The following is an 18,011-nucleotide window of genomic DNA, read 5'->3' as shown; positions in this document are numbered from 1 at the left end:
ACCCCATCTCTACTAAAATACAATAAATAAGTAAATAAATTAGCTGGGCATGGTGGCGCCTGTAATCCCAGCTACTCAGGAGGCTGAGGCAGGAGAATCACTTGAACCTGGGAGGTGGAGGTTGTGGTGAGGAGAGATTGTGTCACTGCACTCCATCCTGGGTGACAAGAGCAAAACTCCATCTAAAAAAAAAAAAAAAAGGCCGCGCATGGTGGCTCACACCTGTAATCCCAGCACTTTGGGAGGCCGAGACAGGTGGATCACCTGAGGTCGGGTGTTCGAGACCAGCCTGACCAACATGGAGAAACTGCATCTGTACTGAAAAAAAAAAAGATACAAAATTAGCCGGGCATGGTGGCGCATGCCTGTAATCCCAGCTACTCGGGAGAGTGAGGCTAGAGAATCACTTGAACCCAGGAGGTGGAGGTTGCAGTGAACTAAGATCGCGCCATTGCACTCCAGCCTGGGTAACAAGAGTGAAACTCCTTCTAAAAAAAAAAAAAGAAAAGAAAAAGAAGAAGACAGTTGTTCCAAGCATTCAAGCATTGGGTGTCTGAGCAAAGGAGAGATGCAGCACCTGCTGGAGCACACTTCCCTGGGCCAGCACAGGAGCCTCTCCCTGTTCTTGTGGCTTGCACTCCACTCCGCCAGCCACGGCCTGATCCCGACTGGGCCTCTAATCAGGGGTCTGTGTTTTCACTGGCTTATTTATTTTTTCCAGTGACTCAGTCTGAGCAGCAGACTTCTAAATACTGTTGACTTAATTGATTATCCCAATAGGGAAAATGCAGTAATGATAGAAATAATGTCATTACCTAGGTCATGCTAAGTGCAAAGTTATTACTGATCAATCGATCAGCCAAGAAAAAATAGACTGACTATAGAAACTCCGTATGTTTTTAGATTGGCATTTGTTTCTTCTTTCCTCTGGAAGGAAAACACAAAAACTAAGTATGGGTAAAAGGGCGGATCACGAGGTCAGGAGATCAAGACCATCCTGGCTAACACGGTGAAACCCCATCTCTACTAAAATACAAAAAAATTAGCCGGGCGTGGTGGCGGGCGCCCGTAGTCCCAGCTACTCGGGAGGCTGAGGCAGGAGAATGGCGTGAACCCAGAAGGCGGAGCTTGCAGTGAGCCGAGATCGCACCACTGCACTCCAGCCTGGGCGACAGAGCGAGACTCCAACTCAAAAAAAAAAAATCCTATAAAGAAAATAACACCTGATTTATCCACACAAAGTTGACATAATCAGGGTTACACTGCTTTTTCAATTGTACCAGACTACTCTTTTTTGTTTGTTTGTTTTTGAGACAGAGTCTCACTCCGTCGCCCAGGCTGCTGGAGTGCAATGCGCAATGGCTCGACCTTGGCTCACTGCAACCTTTGCCTCCCAGGCTCAAGCAATTCTCCTGCCTCAGCCTCCCAAGTAACTGGGATTACAGGCACACGCTGCCACACCTGGGTAATTTTTTTTTTTTGTATTTTAATAGAGACACGGTTTAACCATTTTGCCTAGGCTGGTATTGAACTCCTGAGCTCAGGCAATCCACCCGCCTCGGCCTCCCAAAGTGCTAGGATTACAGGAGTGAGCCACCACTCCCAGCCAGTGCCAGACTACTCTTAGACGTCAGCGACAGGGACAGCAGCTTTTCTGGGACGGCAGTGAACCGCAGTGCCCTTATTCCTTCCACGTGCTCCTCGCAGCATCAAGGAAACCGTGCCTGGGGCAGGGACGGGTGTGGAGGATGCCTGGAGTCCTCGCTGGGAGCTGGCAGGGCACCTTACAGGGAAAACCAAGAGACACAGCCTGCATTACACCAGAATCATCAGTCTGTGCTTACTTTAATGCCTTGTTTTATCATCTTCAGGTATGGGAAAACGAGATTTTTTTTTTTTTTTTGTAAATTTGAGATCATTTTCTCCATCTCTTCCTATGTGTGTTTATTTATTGATTTTATTTCCCAGAAAAAGAACAAACAGTCATTATTCTTGGCTCACAGGATATAATAAAGATCAAGGTTTTTTATTGCCTTACCTTCGATTCTGGTGCACAAGTGTTCGCAGAACCAAGCCGGGTCTCGCTGCGTTTTCTCGGGGCCCAGTAATAAGAAGCAGACAAACTAGGAAAGAAGGGAATTTATTGCTGTAACCGGATACAGGGAGAAGGCCAGAGATTATTCCACCAGACCAACTCAAAGTGTTATAATTCTCTTAGTGCTGATATAGGTTGGGGTTATGTGCCTGCGTGCAGTATAGCATTCCCTAAGCCTATCGGTAACGAATTTTGTTTCAACTAGAAGGTCAGAGGCAAAGAAATGCTTCCTAAGTCTGATTGAGCTGTGAGGCCCCAGTACCTTCAAGGCCCGTCTACTGTGGCACAGGAGTGATCATTTCTACTTCATCTCCTTTACAGCTTGGCCCAGAGAGCTGCCTTAGGCTCTCCAATGAATCTATTCAAACAGCTGCCTCTGTTACCTTGACTTGTCTCAGATTTTGTTGACCCAAGATGGGTCCCGGCACTAGGAATGTAAAACTGTCTATTATTTCAGCTTGCTCCAGGTTAGGGAGAAGCCCACGTAAGGCTCTTACTGACCGTATGTTTCCTTTCTAGCTTTGATGTCTGGGCACCGCTTTCCCTAGGTTTAACTATTCGCTCCCTGTGACGGCCATGCTGTGGAAATCTGTGTAACCGCAGTGCTCCGCAGGCCTGTCTGTGCGACCGTCAGGAGGCCTGTCTGTGCAACCGTCAGGAGGCCTGTCTGTGCGACCGTCATGCAGGCCTGTCTGTGTGACCGTCAGGAGGCCTGTCTGTGTGACCGTCATGCAGGCCTGTCTGTGCGACCGTCAGGAGGCCTGTCTGTGCGACCGTCAGGAGGCCTGTCTGTGTGACCGTCATGCAGGCCTGTCTGTGCGACCGTCAGGAGGCCTGTCTGTGCGACCGTCATGCAGGGCTGTCTGTGTGACTGTCATGCAGGCCTGTCTGTGCGACCGTCAGGAGGCCTGTCTGTGTGACCGTCATGCAGGCCTGTCTGTGTGACCGTCAGGAGGCCTGTCTGTGCGACCGTCAGGAGGCCTGTCTGTGTGACCGTCAGGAGGCCTGTCTGTGTGACCGTCATGCAGGCCTGTCTGTGCGACCGTCAGGAGGCCTGTCTGTGTGACCGTCATGCAGGGCTGTCTGTGTGACCGTCATGCAGGGCTGTCTGTGTGACTGTCATGCAGGCCTGTCTGTGCAACCGTCAGGAGGCCTGTCTGTGTGACCGTCATGCAGGCCTGTCTGTGTGACCGTCAGGAGGCCTGTCTGTGTGACTGTCAGGAGGCCTGTCTGTGTGACCGTCATGCAGGCCTGTCTGTGTGACCGTCAGGAAGCCTGTCTGTGCAACTGTCAGGAGGCCTGTCTGTGTGACTGTCAGGGAGAATTGGCCTGCCACACAAGGGCTGGTGTGAGTTTACCTTTGAGAAAGAGGAGGAAATGTTGAGTCATTTCACACAAACTACGGAGAGAGCACACTAGCCTGCGGCTGGGTATTCAGTCCCTGCAGGACAGTGAGCCTGGGATAGGCCTGGCCAGATCTAGGGGTCCTGGTACCACATTTGACCCACACAAACCCCATCTAGAGTGATCCCTGACATCGCATAATTGGAGGGACATATTTTCCCCAACAAATGCCTGGCATCTCGCTAGAGACACATGTGTTTGGATTATTTCCCATGCTTTTTCTTGCGGAGTGGCTGTGTGATTTGGATCTTGCAAATTGGGGGTCCGGGGTGTGCTATCACCTCTGTAACTGAGCTCATGGAGAGATTCCTCGCCTGTCAACTTAGGATACTGAAGTCGAAAACTTCAAAGTTTCCTTCCAGCTCTGAAATTGGAAGATTTTATTTTTTAAAAGAAAGTGTTCACTACACTAAAAGGTTTTCTAGGAAAAATAATGCTGAACTGGCTCTCTGGGAGGGTGGGGCAGAGGAGAGGAAATAAGCCCCTCATTTGCAGTGTTTGCCGATTACCATGGTGTAAATGCCCCTGTGGTCAATTTCAGGCTGCCAACATGAAGACACGACGCAGAATCAGGACGAGATGTGTACAGCTCAGTCTCCAAAGCCAGGACAAGCCAGTCCCAACACACTACTGGCTGAATCTCACCAATTGTTACAGTTTTGTTTTTTGTTTTTTTAAACGTATTTAAGCATTTTTAGGTGTTTTAAATTTTATGTGTGTATTCTAGGAATATGTACTCAGATTCTTTCATTAGGCATGTGTTATTAACAATATTCATCTTCTTAAAGGCTGAACTGAGTTTGCACATTTTATCAACAGATATTTACTGAGCACCTACTATTGCCAGGCAGTGTCCAAGGCAGTGGGATTCATCAGTGAACAATACAGACAAAAATCACTGACCTAAATGGAGCTTGAAGTTTATATCTAAATCAAAGATTCTGTGGTGAAAAAGAAGTTAGAAATCTTTTAGCTGCAAAACATAAACCAAAATAAAACTCACCTTTGGAATAAGAAAACTTATAGGTTCATAAAATTGCAAAGTCCAGATGTACACCTGAGGTGAGGCTTCGTCCAGCTTGTGTCTGTGTCACTAATCTTTCCTGCTTTCAGCTGCATCCCTTGCAGGCCCGTGATGTTCCCACCTGGCAGCAAACTGGTGACTGTAGTTACAGATCTTCAACATCACACTCAGGAGAAGAAAGAGATTGCTTTTCAGGAGCTCCTGCAAGCCAGAGAATAAAAGATCTTATTTATTCAGAAGCCCTAAAACATACCACCTTGGCTGTAGACTATTTGGACATTTCTAAGCAAATCTGTCTGCAAAGGTGTTGAGATGTGTTGATCAACTGAAGCCCGTGACGTCTCATCCTTGCAGTTGGAGGTGGGTCTTCTGTCCACCCAAATCAGATGGATGAAATAGGGGAGGCTGTTCTCCTCAAGGAGAAGCTAGTTTGAAAAAAGCAATAAACAGGCTGGGCGCGGTGGCTCACGCCTGTAATCCCAGCACTTTGGGGGGCCGAGGCAGGCGGATCACGAGGTCAGGAGATCGAGACCATCCTGGCTAACACGGTGAAACCCCGTCTCTACTAAAAAAATACAAAAAAATTAGTCAGGCTTGGTGGCAGGCGCCTATAATCCCAGCTTCCCAGGAGGCTGAGGCAGGAGAATGGCGTGAACCTAGGAAGCAGAGCTTGCAGTGAGCCGAGATCACGCCACTGCACTCCAGCCTGAGCGACAGAGTGAGACTCTGTCTCAAAAAAAAAAAAAAAAAAAAAAAAAGAAAGAAAAAAGCAATAAACAGATGCTAGATGATAAAAATAGCAAATGTCAATCACTGGCACCTTCAGCACACCTGAAATGTGAGTTATCACACCCCCCCAAAATGAACAGAGATTTACTGTTTCTCCCTTTCTGGTCAATGACGAGAAAGGCGTGGCCTCTGGGTCTCAGAGGAGCTTATAATCTAATAGGCAATCTTGGACTGGCCAAAATAGTCAATACTTTAAAAAATACTAACTGGAGGTTAGCACATTTGGAATCCATTATAATTAACATGCTTTTCTTAATTAGTCCGAGGGAAAAATAGAGAACACATTGAGTAAGGATCAGAGGTTCTTCTTTTCACATTTAATTTTTTTAACAATTCATGGAAATTTCTTGGTGGCATTCAGGTTTTTTTTTCTGTGAATCAACAAGCTAAACTGAGAGTCAACTGTTGTGAAGGTGAGTGAGAATAAACCTGAGAGTGAACACACTATGGACGCTTGTGGTGGTTTCTGGAGAAATATGTAAAGGCTGAAATGTTTCATGTTTGAGAAAAAATCAGTGTCTTTAAGGAAGAGCATGAAATGTGAGAAATATATCAGTATGATCTGTTTGAAGTTAATAATGACTGTGTAACTGGTTTCTAAGTTTTAAGGTTTTTTCTCCAAAAATATCTACACATAACTGATTTTGCATATTTTTCACTTCTAAGTGAATATCTACAAAATACATGTAGGCTAAGTTTCACCATTAAAATGTATTAATTTCTCTGCTTCAGCTGATCATGAAAACATGAGATTGACAAAGATAGTCCTTGGCTTTGAGATGTAATTATCCTTAAGTTACCAAGTACAAATCTCGTTTGAATATGATTACCTACTTCTTAATGTGATTAAGTTTCAGTCTGGCTCATGACGTCACTAGTCTCATCCAGCATCTAGATGTACTTTTATATTTTTAATCTAAATCCCACCAGAGTCTAGCTGTAACTTAATACTGTTTCTCCTTGTTATATCCTCAAGGGAAATTTAGGATAGGAATTAACTGAGAGATTTCAATTATGATTCCTGATGACATGCAGTCTTTTCTGTAAGGAAATTTCCACCCACTGTCCTTGCTGGGATAGACGTAGGTTGCTTGGTTTGAGTCCCTTTGAGTCTCAGCCGCTGTGAACAGAGGCGTTGCATCTGCTGCTGCATCACAAACTACCCTAAAACTCAGTGGCTTAAAACAACTATTGTATTAAATTTCGTCATTCTGTGGGTCAGAGATTTGGGTAGTGCTCCTGTGGGTGATGCTGTTGCACGTGGCATTGACTCGGGGCGGTGGATGGTATTCAGCAGATAGCTGATCTGGTCTGAAGGGTCCAAGATAGCTTCACTCCTGTAGCTGGCACCTTGACGGGGACATCGGAAGGCAAGACTCAGCTGGACTCCTCTCCTATCTGTGTTGTCCAAGAGCCTTTTCACAGGGTCTTTCTAGCAAAGTGGCAGCTCATGGTACCAAGGGCAAGAGTGTGGTTCTACCAGAGACCCAGATAGAAGTTGCGAGGCTCCTTCTGACCTAACCTTGGAAGTTCTTCTTCTGAGTTACTTCTGTTGTATTCTACGCATCAGGCAAATCTCAAAAGCAAAGCCAGTGTTAAGGAGAGGGAAATCAGACTTCATCTTTCGATGGGAGAAGAAAAGAGTTTGCAACCGTCTGTATTCTGCCACAGGCAGCGAATCTATAGGTTTGCTAAGGATACAGACCCACATTGAAAAGGGAAACTGTGAAAATCCCATTCATCTGTCAATAATCTGGAACTGAGAAAATGATAAGAGGGGCCAGTGAGCTATGATACAGTGGGGCACAAGTGACCTTGTGAGGCCAGAACAAGTGGCTGTGGGGAAGAATCCACTCTGAGGGAAGGGAGAAAGCAGTCATAGGTGGGGAGCAGATAATCTTGCAAGGAATTGCATGCCTCCCGAGGGAGAGGGAGACAGAGTGGGTGGCTGCCTAATTCTCGAGGGCCTTTTGATCCTTTTTTATCTTTAAGATAAACCTTGCTATCCTGGAGGTTACTTAGGTGGGCCAGGATTTCTTGAAACCAAAACTTTACTGAATCACCCCTTCACCATCTGTATGCCATGCATTTGCTGAGTAAGTTTTGACTTTTAAAACAAAATACTACATATTACTGCATCTTCTGCAATAATAAAGTTTACTTTTACTTCTCAAAGTATTCCCGAGATGGAATAATAGTTCATAAACTCTACAACCATAACATGCTGAAAAATCACAGATTTAGTTTATTCTGTGCCAAAATACATGGGTAAACATTGAAAAACTCAGCTGATGTGTAAGGATTTTTTTCTCAGTATCGAACCTGTAGCTATTTGAGCACATGTTGGCTGATTGTCACCCGCTTCATCCTTCCATGCTAAGAGTGGGTGGCAGGAGAACAAGCTGGACGGTCTAAGCCCACACTCACAGGAAATTGACCCATGACCTCATGAGTCCAGTTGCACCTTGTTTCAATTGTATGATGGTTATAAAAAATGTTAGAAACTGGGCGGGCACGGTGGCTCACGCCTGTAATCTCAACACTTTGGGAGGCCGAGGTGGACAGATCACGAGGTCAGGAGTTCGAGACCATCTTGGCCAACATGATGAAACCCCGTCTCTACTAAAAATACAAAAATTAGCTGGACGTGGTCGCGGACACCTGTACTCCCAACTACTCAGGAGGCTGAGGCAGGAGAATCGCTTGAACCCGGGAGGTGGAGCTTGCAGTGAGCTGAAATTGCTGCACTCCAGCCTGGGCGACAGAATGAGACTCCGTCAAAAAAAAAAAAAAAAAAAAAAACTTAGAAACTGATTCTTGAAGACATAAACTGTAAAACATTAGCATTCCCTACATTTCATAATCAAACGTTCCACTTTGCTTTCTTTAAAAGCATAATGCCATTTAGATTTTTTAAGAAGCTAAAACTTTAGGGAACTATATGATCAATGGGAAAAATTTAAGTATTTTCTAAAAAACACTGGATCTATTTCTAAAACAGATTTTAGTCTCCAACTAAAAATTCATATACACATCAATATCATATCATTCCACAAATTTGCTGTCACCCTGTACAATTCTATAGAATAATTTGGTTTTAAAGTCACCTGAGCAGTTAGACCTGAGTCTTTGAAATTGGATTTTTTTTTCCTTGTGAGAAGCACAGAAGTTTGTATCCCACATATAGCCAGGCTAGTGAAGAGGGAAAACAGTTATGGATCTTGTTAAAGCTGATATAAACATAAGCTGATCGTTCTGGCTAGAATCAAAGTTGGCTTACGTAGTAGCGATGAAATAAACATAGCACGGCCCTAAACCTAACCTCTTCTATTGAGTGAGAATTGATGATTTTCCCGTGTTTTAAAATGAGAGAAACTTACAGGAGGGTCAATCACCATTGCTGAAAGTGTTTATTCTTTTTTTGGAGTCTGATGTAGGCACAGAACAAGTGGCCACCTCTGGGTATTTTTAAGTAGTTGTTTGGGGAATTGCCTAAGCAAATTTTCAACACTGAATACCCCATTTTTGTTACAAGGTGAAATGAAGACATAGACCTGTATTTATATATTGTTGCTTCCTTTCACATCAGAAGGAACCATTGATTTTTCTCCAGCTCAACGCTGATGTCCAATTTCAACCATTTAATGTGCTTATAATTTTGAAATTTTTCAATCTAAAAAAAGCATACAAAAAGTTAAGGAGTACATTGTTCTGTGAGGGCATGGTGGCTCACACCTGTAATCCCAGCACTTTGGGAGGCCAAGGCAGGAGGATCACCTGAGGTCAGAAGTTCAAGACCAGTCTAGCCAACATGGCGAAACTGTGTCTCTACTAAAATACAAAAAATAGCCAGGTGTAGTGGTGGGCACCTATAATCCCAGCTAGCTACTCGGGAGGCTGAGGCAGAATAATCACTTGAACCCAGGAGGTGGAGGTTGCAGTGAGCCAAGATCACATCACTGCACTCCAGCCTGGGCGACAAAGCCAGACTCCATCTCAAAAAAAAAAAAAAAAAGAATAATTAGCAGAGATTTTTATGGGATGAATAAAATGCATTCTAAATCAATACCTAAATCATGGATTGGAAGGTCAGAACAAATCACAGATGACTTGGATATCATCTCCTACTTTGTTTTGTTTGTTTGTTTGAGACAGGGTCTCGCTCTGTTCCCCAGGCTAGAGTGCAGTGGCGTGATCCCGGCTCACTGCAACCTCTGCCTCCTGGACTCCAGTGATCCTCCCACCTCAGCTTCTCGGGTAGCTGGGACTACAGGCAAGCATCACCATGTCTGGGTAATTTTTTTTTTTTTTTTTTTTTTTGGTAGATGCTGGGTCTCACTATGTTGCCCTCAAACTCCTGGGCTCAAGCAGTCCTCCCACCTTGGCCTCCCAAAGTGCTGGGATTACGGGTGTGAGCCCTGCCTCAGCTCCTACCGTGAAGGACAGCATGTTCAAGTAAGTAAGAATGTATTCAGACCCCTTTCTGGAAGAGAAATCACTGCTTTTATGAAACCTGAGTTTTCATTCTGATTTATTAGACACCACCCCAACTTAACATTGAAAGAAATGCTCATCTTTTCCTACACAAGAGCAAACTTAGAGGTGAAATTGGGTCATGTGTTGTTTTATTTGCCCCATGCTTAGTTTATCATTTCCTGGAAATTTTTTTCCATGCATGTGTATGTTGAGCAGTGGCCCATGCAGAAGAGGATGGTGTCTTTTTTGCTTCAAGAAGGTCCTTTTCTGCAAGTGTAAAAGTATTTAAAGCAGAGGTGTGCAGCCACCGTGGAGGCCTGGCCCTCAGAAGATGGGGCCAGTCCCTGCAGCAACAGCAAAAACAGGAGAAGTCTGTGGGGGAGGCTGAAGCCCTGGAACAATACTTAACAGATAATGGATTCGAGCCACTGGGTAGCAAATGAAATGGAAAATTTCTGTGGATTATGCTGCTTCTGCATCTGCTTTTTGGACAAAGATACTGTCATTTTCCATCCTATGATTTGACATTTAATTAAACTGAATGTTACCCTAATATTTGCACCATGCTGGGAGCACTGCAATTAGTTCTTCAAGAATTGTCCTACAGCTAAACAGATGTTCCCTGACTTACAGTGGTTTGACTTAATTTTTTGACTTTAGGGTGCTGCCAAAGTGATACACATTCAGTAGAAACCATACTTCCACTTTTGACTTTTGATCTTTTCCAGGGCTGGGGACATGCTGTCCAATACTCCCTCCTGCTGCTGGGCAGGGGCAGCGAGCCGCAGCTTCCAGGCAGCCCCATGACCATCGGGGTAACAGCCAATACTGCACAGTGGACTGTGTTGCCTGCAGTTTTTTGGATATCGTGTTTTCCCATCTCTTCATTTCTACAGACACTCCTCTGTGTTTCCTGCTTCTGAACAGAAGAAGGCAATTATTCTTGAGATGAAACTCAAGATAACTTCCCAGCATGAAGCTGCAAACCAGTAATGGCCATTGCACATGAGTCAGTACTTCTGCATTTCACCATCTTGACCATCTTATCCTTTAAAGGCATTTTCAACTTATCATATTTTCAACCTACAATGGATTTATTGGGATGTAACCCCATTGTAAGTTGAGGAGCATCTCTGTACAGTATATTAACCAAAAGCTGATTCCCACAGAAAATATTTCCAATAAATCAAATTAAAACATTTCGGAGTGGATTTACACTATGAGCATTGCTGCATAAATCATCATCTCTCCCTTTCTCCTCTTGGAAATCGTAAAAGGAAAACCTCCATTTTGAGCAAAACTAGGAGATAGATGTATTCCCTCTAGTACAAAATGCACGCACAGGATACTAGAAACAGCTAAGATCTTGCAGAAGCATGCAAGCAAGATTGAAGAGTAAAATAATGAAGAGCTGAAGGTGAGCTAAATTGTAGCAGATCTTTGGAAAATTTCGGAAAAACACATTTCCCGAAAATGATGGAAACATACAGCTGAACTGAAACATACAGCTAAATTCCTTGTTAGTAACAATGGATGGAGAAACAGAGTATAAGGGAGAAGCCTTCTTGAACTTGGCTTAGCTCAAAGAGTTAGAGGAAATGAGATATCAAAAAAGAAGGAGAGAGAGGGAAATACAATAACTGGCCACACTTGCAGGAATCTAACTGTTTCTATGGCAGCAGAGGGCAGAATCTTTTACAGTAAAAATCTGAGGGTTCCCTTGACCCCTCCTTTATATACAAAATTTCCACAAATTCTAAGTCATTCGATGATGGAGAAAAAAACAATAGCAGGTAGGAAGGAGCTGGGGTATCACTGATATAAGATACTACATGAAAAATTTTGAAGAAAAGCAACAAAATTTCAATAGAGGAATAACACTCACCAGAAACACGTTGCCACAGCACAGATTTTTAAAGTGACTGTTTTTCTATGATTAAAAAAAATCTTAATAAATAACCTCTATGCAGGAGAATCACAAGTCAGATATTTGAGAACTTAAGGAAATGATGACTAAATAACAGTAGAGAAAACATGAGCTTAGAGAACTCAGAATTATTATTTAAGAAAAAGGAAAAGAAAATGAAATCGAAAGGAGCACTAGGAAGAATAGAAATTGAAGACGCACAAATGGATAGAGACGCCGGATGAGAAAAGTGAATTCAATGAAATGAGAACAAAGGAAAAATTAAAAGGACTAGGGAGAAAAGATAGATCAGAAATCAGATGAGAGTTGTGATACACAAAACATTAAAATCCTACAGAAAAAATAACAATGATTATTTACATGTTAATCCAAAAAATGTTCCTGAAATTAAAAACAAGCAACATACTGAAAGGCATACTATGCCCTAGGAAAATAGAACTAGAATCATAAACATTGAAATGGATTCTAGTAAAATCATTGTGCTTTGAAGATAAAGAATTTTGAAGTCAGCAAGGCCAAAACAACAACAACATAAAAAAAATGAAAAAACGAAAAGAAAATTACTTGCAAGGCAGGTAAAAGATCAGCCTCTAGTTTCCTCCTGGCAAAATTTAACTAAAAGGTAGCAAAGCAACACCAGCAAAATACTGAAAAGAGGAAAGTTGAAGGCAAACTGTCCTTTTGTGTAAAAATGTCAGTAAAACACTGGGCGTGGTGGCTCACACCTGTAATCCCAGCACTTTGGAAGGTTGAGGCAGTTAGATCACCTGAGGTCAGGAGTTTGAGACTAGCCTGACCAACATGGTGAAACCCCATCTCTACTAAAAATACAAAAAAAAATGAGTCGGGCGTGGTGGCAGGCGCCTGTAATCCCAGCTACTAGGAAGGCTGAGGCAGGAGAATCGCTTGAACCTGGGAGACGGAGGTTGCAGTGAGCTGAGATCGCGCCATTGCATTCCAGCCTGGGCAATAAGAGTGAAACTCCGTCTCAAAAAAAAAAAAAAAAAAAAAAAAAAAGTCAGTAAAACACCATTAAACATGCATTAAGATAGAAAATACTGTTCTCATGGGCTCTTCCTTTAGGAAACCATTGGAGAATACATTTCAGCCAACCAAGAGATGACAAAGGGAACTATGACAAAAGGATTTGTGAAAATCATTAAATATATTCTGGTAGAAATAAGACAAACAAATGTCACTCATAAAGCAAAACCCTGAGCTATGTAAAAGAGAGACATCTAAAGTAAAGTAATTCAGAAATGTTGAAAATGAAAGGATAGCTAAGGCTATGCAAGGCTCTGCAGAAGGAAAGCAGGGAACACAGTATTAACACCAGGCTAGGCAGAACTCATGCCAAAAGCCGTTGTCATTTTTTATTGAATCTAAAATGCCATTGATTGTATGATTTATCATTACTTTGTTTCATTAAAACAATGTAGGTGGTCAACTAAATTGTGATAAAGTGCTTTCGTATCACCCAAGATTTTTACTTTATACTTACTGAGATAGGTAGACTTATTAAGACAAAGATTTTTAAAAATGATGTATCACTATTGTACATTCATGAAGAGGAATATATCAGTAAAACACATTGGTTTATGGCTTCCAGAAATTCTCCAGTGACAATTCATTTGAATCTGTTGTTAACTCAAATTCATTAATGTCCATAATTTTCTGCATGATGTCAGCCTCTGTGCCACTGAGAGCACGGGCAGCATGATGTCAGCCTCTGTGCCATCAGGAGTACGGGCAGGGCAGCATTTCCTAAGCCCTCCGTGATTGATTTCAGAATTTCTTCCAAGCCATTGATTCCTGTACAAATCAGCGAATCGTTGGCACATGTGGATGGGGTAATGTTAGGGGAGTTTCATAAGGGAACTATTTGCATAGGTATGGACAGGGTATAGAGTTCACTAGCTCAGGTGGTGGGGAGCCCCGACCACTCCTAGCCTGAAGGGTCCACAGGGAAGCTGGGGCCTCCCCCCATTCTTCTGTCCTGGTGGTGCCGCCACCAGGAAAGAGTCCCATTGTCAGGAGCTTCCCTACCCAGCCCCCCTTGATACACGCCACCCTGTGGCAGGAGCCAGGGGGAGAACACCTAGGCTCCTTCTCTGTCTCCTGCGGGGGTGCCCTGCTGGCTGAACAGAACTCGAAGCCAGAAAGTGAAGGAGCCCATTAATCAATGCAGTCCTTCCAGGATCCTCCGGGTCTGAGACGTGACTGTCAGAACCAGCCCCTGTGAAACTGTGGCGATTGGCTGCTTCTGCCCGTTTCCCATCCTCCTGCTGTCACAGCCTCCCACTGTGCTAGAATTTATTTGCCTACTTGTGTGTTTCCTCTTCAAGACTGTGGACAGGGCCTGTTTCCAGCTTAATTCTGCATCCCGAGGGCACAGCAAGGGCTCCACAAAGCCTTTGGCATTATGGGCTGGCTCTCAGTGCCTGGTTTCCTGCTGGTAGATTTTGATTTAGTAATACTGGGTGAAACTCAAACACCTGAGTGCTATTACGGTCACTTCACAATGATGCTAAGGTTCTGTAAAAATTTGAGAACCACTGGAATAAATAATCCATTTACAGGTAAAGGGTGCCAGAATGTGCACCCCAAAATATGTCACTTTGGCATAAGGATTATTTTGAGTTAGAAACACTTGAAAAACAGCAGATACAAGAAGTGCATGTCATTCTCTCCTTTTCTCCTCAAAAACAGGAGATAAAAGCATTCCTGTGAAAGATGCCCTTCCCTGCACCGGGAGGAAAGAAGCCTTCTGCGACCAGGAGCCACATAGCCAAGAGAATTCTATAGAAACGGACCATGGTAAAATAATGCTTATCTTCCTGCAGCCTCCCCACATAATTTAGTTACTTTTCCACAGCTGCTTCTTTTGGCTCAACCTAATATAAAAGCATTTAGGTATTGCCATTTCTTTGGGTCTTCATTTTCTTATTCAGGCTCCTGTGTCATGTAAAACCTCTATTAAATTTGTATGATTTTCTCCTGATAATCTACCTATGTCAACTTCACTCAGATCCAGCCAGAACCTAAGAAGGCAGAGGTAAAGTGTCACTTCTCCTCTACAGGTGATTGTAATATTATTATTATAGGCTGCTTGGGCTCTCAAACTGCTAAAAACTAAATCTAGAAGTATTGTTATTATTATTTTTTTTTAATTTTTTTAAATTATACTTTAAATTTTAGGGTACACGTGCACAATGTGCAGGTTTGTTACATATGTATACGTGTGCCATGTTGGTGTGCTGCACCCATTAACTCAGGTATGTCTCCTAATGCTATCCCTCCCCCCTCCCCCCATCCCACAACAGGCCCCGGTGTGTGATGTTCCCCTTCCTGTGTCCATGTGTTCTTATTGTTCAATTCCCACCTAGGAGTGAGAACATGCGCTGTTTGGTTTTTTGTCCTTGCAATAGTTTGCTGAGAATGATGGTTTCCAGCTTCATCCATGTCCCTACAAAGGACATGAACTCATCATTTTTTATGGCTGCATGGTATTCCATGGTGTATATGTGCCACATTTTCTTAATCCAGTCTATCATTGATGGACATTTGGGTTGGTTCCAAGTCTTTGCTATTGTGAATACTGCCACAATAAACATACGTGTGCATGTGTCTTTATAGCAGCATGATTTATAATCCTTTGGGTATATAACCAGTAATGGGATGGCTGGGTCAAATGGTATTTCTAGTTCTAGATCCCTGAGGAATCGCCACACTGACTTCCACAATGGTTGAACTAGTTTACAGTCCCACCAACAGTGTAAAAGTGTTCCTATTTCTCCACATCCTCTCCGGCACCTGTTGATTCCTGACTTTTTAATGATCACCATTCTAACTGGTGTGAGATGGTATCTCATTGTGGTTTTGATTTGCATTTCTCTGATGGCCAGTGATGATGAGCATTTTTTCTTGTGTCTTTTGGCTGCATAAATGTCTTCTTTTGAGAAGTGTCTGTTCATATCCTTCGCCCACTTGTTGATGGGGTTGTTTGTTTTTTTCTTGTAAATTTGTTTGAGTTCATTGTAGATTCTGGATATTAGCCCTTTGTCAGATGAGGAGATTGCAAAAATTTTCTCCCATTGTGTAGGTTGCCTATTCACTCTGATGGTAGTTTCTTTTGCTATGCAGAAGCTCTTGAGTTTAATTAGATCCCATTTGTCAATTTTGGCTTTTGTTGCCATTGCTTTTGGTGTTTTAGACATGAAGTCCTCGCCCATGCCTATGTCCTGAATGGTATTACCTAGGTTTTCTTCTAGGGTTTTTATGGTTTTAGGTCTAACATTTAAGTCTTTAATCCATCTTGAATTAATTTTAGTATAAGGTGTAAGGAAGGGATCCAGTTTCAGCTTTCTACATATGGCTAGCCAGTTTTCCCAGCACCATTTATTAAATAGGGAATCCTTTCCCCATTGCTTGTTTTTGTCAGGTCTGTCAAAGATCAGATAGTTGTAGATATGTAGCATTATTTCTGAGGGCTCTGTTCTGTTCCATTGATCTATATCTCTGTTTTGGTACCAGTACCATGCTGTTTTGGTTACTGTAGCCTTGTAATATAGTTTGAAGTCAGGTAGCGTGATGCCTCCAGCTTTGTTCTTTTGGCTTAGGATTGACTTGGCAATGTGGGCTCTTTTTTGATTCCATATGAACTTTAAAGTAGCTTTTTCCAGTTCTGTGAAGAAAGTCATTGGTAGCTTGATGGGGATGGCATTGAATCTATAAATTACCTTGGACAATATCGCCATTTTCACGATATTGATTCTTCCTACCCATGAGGATGGAATGTTCTTCCATTTGTTTGTATCCTCTTTTATTTCACTGAGCAGTGGTTTGTAGTTCTCCTTGAAGAGGTCCTTCACATCCCTTGTAAGTTGGATTCCTAGGTATTTTATTCTCTTTGAAGCAATTGTGAATGGGAATTCACTCATGATTTGGCTTTCTGTTTGTCTGTTATTGGTGTATAAGAATGCTTGTGATTTTTGTACGTTGATTTTGTATCCTGAGACTTTGCTGAAGTTGCTTATCAGCTTAAGGAGATTTGGGGCTGAGACGATGGGATTTTCTAGATATACAATTATGTCATCTGCAAACAGGGACAATTTGACTTCCTCTTTTCCTAATTTAATACCCTTTATTTCCTTCTCCTGCCTGATTGCCCTGGCCAGAACTTCCAACACTATGTTGAATAGGAATGGTGAGAGAGGGCATCCATGTCTTGTGCCAGTTTTCAAAGGGAATGCTTCCAGTTTTTGCCCATTCAGTATGATATTGGCTGTGGGTTTGTCATAGATAGCTCTTATTATTTTGAGATATGTCCCATCAATACCTAATTTATTGAGAGTTTTTAGCATGAAGGGCTGTTGAATTTTGTCAAAGGCCTTTTCTGCATCTATTGAGATAATCATGTGGTTTTTGTCATTGGTTCTGTTTATATGCTGGATTACATTTATTGATTTGCATATGTTGAAACAGCCTTGCATCCCAGCGATGAAGCCCACTTGATCATGGTGGATAAGCTTTTTGATGTGCTGCTGGATTCGGTTTGCCAGTATTTTATTGAGGATTTTTGTATCGATGTTCATCAGGGATATTGGTCCAAAATTCTCTTTTTTTGTTGTGTCTCTGCCAGGCTTTGGTGTCAGGATGATGCTGACCTCATAAAATCAGTTAGGGAGGATTCCCTCTTTTTCTTTTGATTGGAATAGTTTCAGAAGGAATGGTACCAGCTCCTCCTTGTACCTCTGGTAGAATTCGGCTGTGAATCCATCTGGTCCTGCGCTTTTTTTGGTTGGTAAGCTATTAATTATTGCCTCAATTTCAGAGCCTGATATTGGTCTATTCAGAGATTCAACTTCTTCCTGGTTTAGTCTTGGGAGGGTGTATGTGTCGAGGAATTTATTCATTTCTTCTAGATGTTCTAGTCTATTTGCATAGAGGCATTTATAGTATTCTCTGATAGTAGTTTGTATTTCTGTGGGATTGGTGGTGATATCCCCTTTGTCATTTTTTATTTTGTCTATTTGATTCTTCTCTCTTTACTTCTTTATTAGTCTTTTTAGCGGTCTATCAATTTTGTTGATCTTTTAAAAAAACCAGCTCCTGGATTCATTGATTTTTTGAAGGGTTTTTTGTGTCTCTATTTCCTTCAGTTCTGCTCTGATCTTAGTTATTTCTTGCCTTCTGCTAGCTTTTAAATGTGTTTGCTCTTGCTTCTCTAGTTCTTTTAATTGTGATGTTAGGGTGTCAGTTTTGGATCTTTCCTGCTTTCTCTTGTGGGCATTTAG

General features: G+C 42.6%; 1 long non-coding RNA gene across 1 annotated transcript in view; it reads left to right on the top strand.

The window, feature by feature from the left end:
* LOC129059196 (uncharacterized) overlaps nt 1-18,011 on the top strand; it is a 143,308-nt gene that overhangs the window by 98,632 nt on the left and 26,665 nt on the right. The window contains exon 4 of the long non-coding RNA XR_008524918.2: nt 14,425-14,532. This is a non-coding gene — a long non-coding RNA (uncharacterized LOC129059196). The remainder of the gene's footprint in view (nt 1-14,424; nt 14,533-18,011) is intronic.

This window comes from Pongo abelii, chromosome 3 (assembly GCF_028885655.2).
Source record: "Pongo abelii isolate AG06213 chromosome 3, NHGRI_mPonAbe1-v2.0_pri, whole genome shotgun sequence".
Lineage (NCBI taxonomy): Eukaryota > Metazoa > Chordata > Mammalia > Primates > Hominidae > Pongo > Pongo abelii.
Note: the sequence above shows the minus strand (reverse complement) of the source record. Positions and strands in the feature narration are given on the sequence as shown.